Genomic DNA, 6,000 nt, shown 5'->3' with positions numbered 1-6,000 from the left:
TAGACGGACTATCAGCCTTGTTCTTTATACTGATTCCCCAAACCTCAATTTCCAGAGAACAATGCAAAGAGGCCCGGATTATACCTGCATGTGCAATGGGTTGCATTTCAGGAGAGGAATCCTGAGGTTCAGAAGCCCGAATCCTTTTTAAAGGGCAGTAAGCGTATGCGCCCTTTGCTTCAGAGGTAGACATTATCTCTCTCTTCCAAGGATACAAACAAGCCTGCGTTTTGCTCCAGAAGGAGACACTGTCTCTTTTCCTCAAGGCTGGTCATTACATAAACGTCCCTCAAAAGAAAGTCCAGAATAAGGGGTGGTTAGTTTTTCTACACAAGATGTGCAGAAATTTGAAAAACCTATGGAGGGTGGTAGCCGTACAGCAATCGATTCTTTTTTAAAAATGTTTATTTTTGAGAGAAAGAGAGTGGGGGAGGGGCAGAGAGAGGGAGAGAGAGAATCCTGAGCAGGCTCCGCGCCGTAAGCGCAGCGTCCGACGTGGGGCTCGAACTCATGAACCGTGAAATCATGACCTGAGCCGGGATCAAGAGTTGGACGCTTAAATGAGCCACCCAGGCACCCTGAAGAGTTTTCTTAATATCTTGTCATTAGTGATGTCCTTGGACCGGAGAAACTTCTTAAACGCTGTGGGGGGGTCGCTCTACGCCATTGCCTCTGCTTTAATTGTTTCTAACCTTGGTATCACAATTCCCTGTGGCTTAAAAATCTTTTTTCATGCCTCTGTCCAGATAACTATCTGCCAGCACCTCTTTTCCCCACCCACTGGACTCAGTGCTGTCTTCTCTCTACTCCCAGGCTTTTAAATTCTGGCCATCCTGGGTTTCACCTCATTGGCTTTTGCCTACAAGATCTGTACAAAGAAGACAAAATAACTCCACTCCTGAAAGGTATGGCCATTTTCTCATCGCATAAAGCTAGGAGGAATCTGAAAAGCTATCTAACCCTACCTGCTCATTTTACAGATGTTAGGGGGTGGGGGTCTGTGGTCAAATGAACACAGGAAATACTAAGTTAAAAAAGGCTAACAGGTGCAACTACTTTGGAGAACTGTTTGGCAGTTTTTATAAAGTTAAATGTGTCTGCCCTCTGGCCTAACAATTCCTCTCTTAAGGATTTACCCAAGAAAAATGAAAACATATGGCCCCAGACACTCTTGCACAAGAATGTTCATACCTGCCCTATTCATGACGGTCAAAACTTGGAAACAGCCCAAATGTCCATTGAAAGGAGAATGGACAAACAAATCATGAATGAATGAACTATTGATACCCACAACAGCATTGATGAAACTCAAAAATCTCATACTGAGCAAAAGAAGTCAGATCCTACCCCCCAAAATCTATGCAACATGATTTGGGTTTTTTTTTTTTTTTTTTTTTTTTTTTGATGTCTAAGAAGTATACGGACTTTAGTGATGAGAAAGAAGTCAGATACTGGCTGTTGCTGAACAGGGACAGGGGATTTACAGAAATGGGGACATTTTCTGGGGTGATGGAAATGTTTTATGTCGTGCTTTGGCTGGTGGAAGATTTAAATATTCAATTCTCAAAACTCATTGAACTGAACACTTAACGGTCTGTGCATATGTTAATTATACCTCAATTAAATCTTTTAAAAAGTGAAACATATTTCTTTACTAAGGGACTTTGAAGTAAAACGTATTTCTTTACTAAGGGCTTGTTAATCAAGCAAATATACATTGTACATCTTTAAGAAGGAGATACAGTATACAGAGTGTTTCTTAAACATATTTGAACACCAATCACTTTTTTTTAATAAAAATCGTCGACACATATGTGCGTTTATTTCCCCAATGTTTTCTTAGGTTTATTTATTTTGAGAGAGGCAGAGACAGCATGAGCGGGGGAGGGGCAGAGAGAGAGGGAGAGAGAGAGAGAATCCCAAGCAGGCCCCGCACTGTCAGCACGGAGCCCAATATGGGGCTTGAACACGTGACACCGTGAGATCATGACCTGAGCCAAAATCAAGAGTTGGACAACGTCACTGACTGAGCCACCCAGGTGCCCCTGAAGACCAGTTGCTTTTGGAAGGAACAACAGGGAACAGAAAATGCCTGAGAGGATGTTTTGGGTTGCACGTTGAACGTAGAGTATTTCACCATGCGGCTTTCTGTTCCTTATTTCCTTCCTTCTGCTCGACATAGAGATGGACCTCTCATGCCAATCCGTCGGGGCAGGATGGTGAGCCACCTGCGGTGACCCAGCTTTCCTGTCTTCCTGTTGCCAGCTCGGGTCCTTCAGTTGGCACCCTTGTCTGTCCCAGGCCATTGGATCACCACAGCCCATTGCCTTCAACGGCAAGAGACACAGTTGAACGGGGCGGAGCATGGCCATCTGATGGGTTTGCAGGACGTTGCCCATATCAGTCACAGAGTTCATTTATTCGGTCATGGAGGCATCCATTCACTAGTTGGCAACCTAGTTAGAGGAGCGCCTCTATGTGTCTGTCATTGTGCAGGTCTCTGCAGACATAAAACTTAGTAAAGCACACTTCCCGTCTTACGTGGGGGGAAGGGCGGAGGAGAGAGCCACACGCACACAACTTTTAAATGATGCAAAACTTCAGTGTTGGTGCTAAAGGTCTCGTCTTTATCTTGTTCCTTCCCCTGCAGACATGCGGATTCCCTTTCCCTTCTATGGGTCTGCCAAAGGCAAAAATAACAATACCAACCACCTGATGCCAGGGGAGAATTATTGCTTCGACCGAAAGGTTATCTGTTATAAAAGAAATAGTCCACGCGTCCGCAAAGTGGTAGAATGGTACAGAGGCTCCGGACCTGCTGGGGATTTGCTGCACTTTTGTGGGTGCGGCAGCTAGGAAGGAAACTCAGAAGCTGGTGCTCCCATGAGGAGTCCAGTGGGTTTTTCTCTTGTTTGTGAGGAGGTTTGAAGGGAGGTCAGCTTTACAGTGTTTGAAGAACAAGAGGGCTGTACCACAGAATGACTCCTCACTTTTTACTCCTTGTTCAGCTCAAGCACGTAACATTCTCTGTGCTTGAGCTGGTAGTGGGGCCGGTGCAGAGGTCAATTCAGGTATTAGTTGCCCGCAAGGGCAGCAGAAACAGCCTGATATTGACCGTGGCCATGACGCAGAGATGACCCTCACAAGCACGCATCCAAGGGAGATGGTGAAGCTTAGAGTATCACTCAAAGACTCGAAATTTCGTAGGGACCAACGTCTCGATTTTTGTCCACTTAAGAAAATTTAGTAGGTAGCAACACCGACTCCGTGTATGTGGCTGTAGTGGTCTGTGCATTTTACTGTATGCAGACATTTGTGTAAGCACCATCACAATCAGCATACGCACATCTTTATCAGCCCAGAATTCCCTCGTGCTATCCCACCTTATTCACACCCTCATCCCACCCCCGGCTCCTAGAAACTACTGATCCATTCGCCAGAACCATAGTTCTAGCTTTCTGGAAGTATCATATAAATGAAACTGGTATAGTACATAACCTTTGAGTCCAGCTTCCTGCATGCAGGGTAATTTTGTGTGAAGATCTTCCTTCCTTCCTCCCTTCCTTCCTCCTTCTCCTTCTTCTCCCTCCTTCCTTCCTTCCTTCCTTCCTTCCTTCCTTCCTTCCTTCCTTCCTTCCTTCCTTCCTCCTTCTCCTTCTTCTCCTTCCTTCCTTCCTTCCTCCCTCCCTCCCTCCCTCCCTCCCTCTCTCCCTTCCTTCTTTCCTTCCTTTGGTCTTTCCTTCTTTCCTTCCTTCCTTCCTTCCTTCCTTCCTTCCTTCCTTCCTCCCTTCCTCCTTCTCCTTCTTCTCCTTCCTTCCTTCCTTCCTTCCTTCCTTCCTTCCTCCCTCCCTCCCTCCCTTCCTTCTTTCCTTCCTTTGGTCTTTCCTTCTTTCCTCCCTCCTTTCCTTCCTTCCTTCCTTCCTCCCTTCCTCCTTCTCCTTCTTCTCTCTCCTTCCTTCCTTCCTTCCTCCTTCTCCTTCTTCTCTCTCCTTCCTTCCTCCCTCCCTCCCTCCCTCCCTCCCTTCCTTCTTTCCTTCCTTCAGTCTTTCCTTCTTTCCTCCCTTCCTTCCTTCCCTCCCTCCCTCCCTCCCTCCCTCTTTCTTTCTTTCTTTCTTTCTTTCTTTCTTTCTTTCTTTCCTCTCTACACCGAACATGGGGCTCAAACTCACAACCCCAAAATCAAGAGTCGCACCCTCTACTAACTGAGCCACCCAGGCGCCCTGAGAATGCTTTTGTTGTTGTTGTTGTTGTTGTTGTTGTTGTTTTACCTTTGTTCCTGAAAGCTATTGTCTTGGGATATGGAATGCTGGTGGATGCCAATTGCTTTTCTTCCAGCACATTCACACTGCTCTTCAGCTGCCTTCTCACCCCCGACGGTTTCCGGCTTCCGGTTCCAGATGCGAATTCCACAGCCGTTTATTTGATTGTTGCTCCCCCGCAAATAATACGTTGCCTTTTCTCAGATTGTTTTCCTGATTTTTGTTTGTTTTTAGTTTTTAGCAGTTTGATTATGATGTGTCTGGGCATGTATTTCTCGGGTGTATCCTATTCGAGATTTGCTGAACTTCTTGAATTTACAGGTTTATGCCTTTTGCTAAATTTGGGAAGTTTTATTTTATTTATTTATTTTTCAATCTGTGAAGTTTATTGTCAAATTGGTTTCCACACAACACCCAGTGCTCATCCCAAAAGATGCCCTCTTCGATACCCATCACCCACCCTCCCCTCCCTCCCACCCCCCATCAACCCTCAGTTTGTTCTCAGTTTTTAAGAGTCTCTTATGCTTTGGCTCTCTCCCTCTCTAACCTCTTTTTTTTTTTTCCTTCCCCTCCCCCATGGGTTTCTGTTAAGTTTCTCCGGATCCACATAAGAGTGAAACCATACGGTATCTGTCTTTCTCTGTATGGCTTATTTCACTTAGCATCACACTCTCCAGTTCCATCCACGTTGCTACAAAGGGCCAGATTTCATTCTTTCTCATTGCCATGTAGTACTCCATTGTGTATATAAACCACAATTTCTTTATCCATTCATCAGTTGATGGACATTTAGGCTCTTTCTATAATTTGGCTATTGTTGAAAGCGCTGCTATAAACATTGGGGTACAAGTGCCCCTATGCATCAGCACTCCTGTATCCCTTGGGTCAATTCCTAGCAGTGCTATTGCTGGGTCATAAGGTAGATCTATTTTTAATTTTTTGAGGAACCTTCACACTGTTTTCCAGAGTGGCTGCACCAATTTGCATTCCCACCAACAGTGCAAGAGGGTTCCCGTTTCTCCACATCCTCGCCAGCATCTATAGTCTCCTGACTTGTTCATTTTGGCCACTCTGACTGGCATGAGGTGATATCTGAGTGTGGTTTTGATTTGTATTTCCCTGATGAGGAGCGACGTTGAGCATCTTTTCATGAAAATTTGGGAAGTTTTAAAGAAAGACATTTCTCAAGTATTTTTCTACATCACACTCTTTCTTCTGTCCTTCTGGGACTCTGATGACACAAGTATGAGACTTTGTATAATTGTTCCACAGGACCCTGAAGTTGTATTCTTTCTTTTTCAATCTCTATTCTCTCTTGTTAAGATGGGAGCATTTCTATTGCTCTGTCTTCAAGTTGACTGACTCTCCCTCTGTTATGTCCATTCTGCTTTTGAGCCCAATCAGTGAGTTTTAAATTTTTATTATTGTATTTTCAGTTCTATAATATCTGTTTGAGGTGTTTGTTTTGTTTTGTCTTGTTATTTTCTGCAGATCCTTTCTAGAGTGTTTAGTTTTCCTTGGACCATTCTTTTTTTTTTTTTTTTTTCCACGTTTATTTATTTTCGGGACAGAGAGAGACAGAGCATGAACGGGGGAGGGGCAGAGAGAGAGGGAGACACAGAATCGGAAACAGGCTCCAGGCTCCGAGCCATCCGCCCAGAGCCCGACGCGGGGCTCGAACTCACGGACCGCGAGATCGTGACCTGGCTGAAGTCGGACGCTTAACCGACGGCGCCACCCA

Source organism: Acinonyx jubatus, chromosome A1 (assembly GCF_027475565.1).
Source record: "Acinonyx jubatus isolate Ajub_Pintada_27869175 chromosome A1, VMU_Ajub_asm_v1.0, whole genome shotgun sequence".
Taxonomy (NCBI): domain Eukaryota; kingdom Metazoa; phylum Chordata; class Mammalia; order Carnivora; family Felidae; genus Acinonyx; species Acinonyx jubatus.
The sequence above is the reverse complement of the archived record's forward strand: the minus strand, read 5'-3'. Positions refer to the sequence as shown.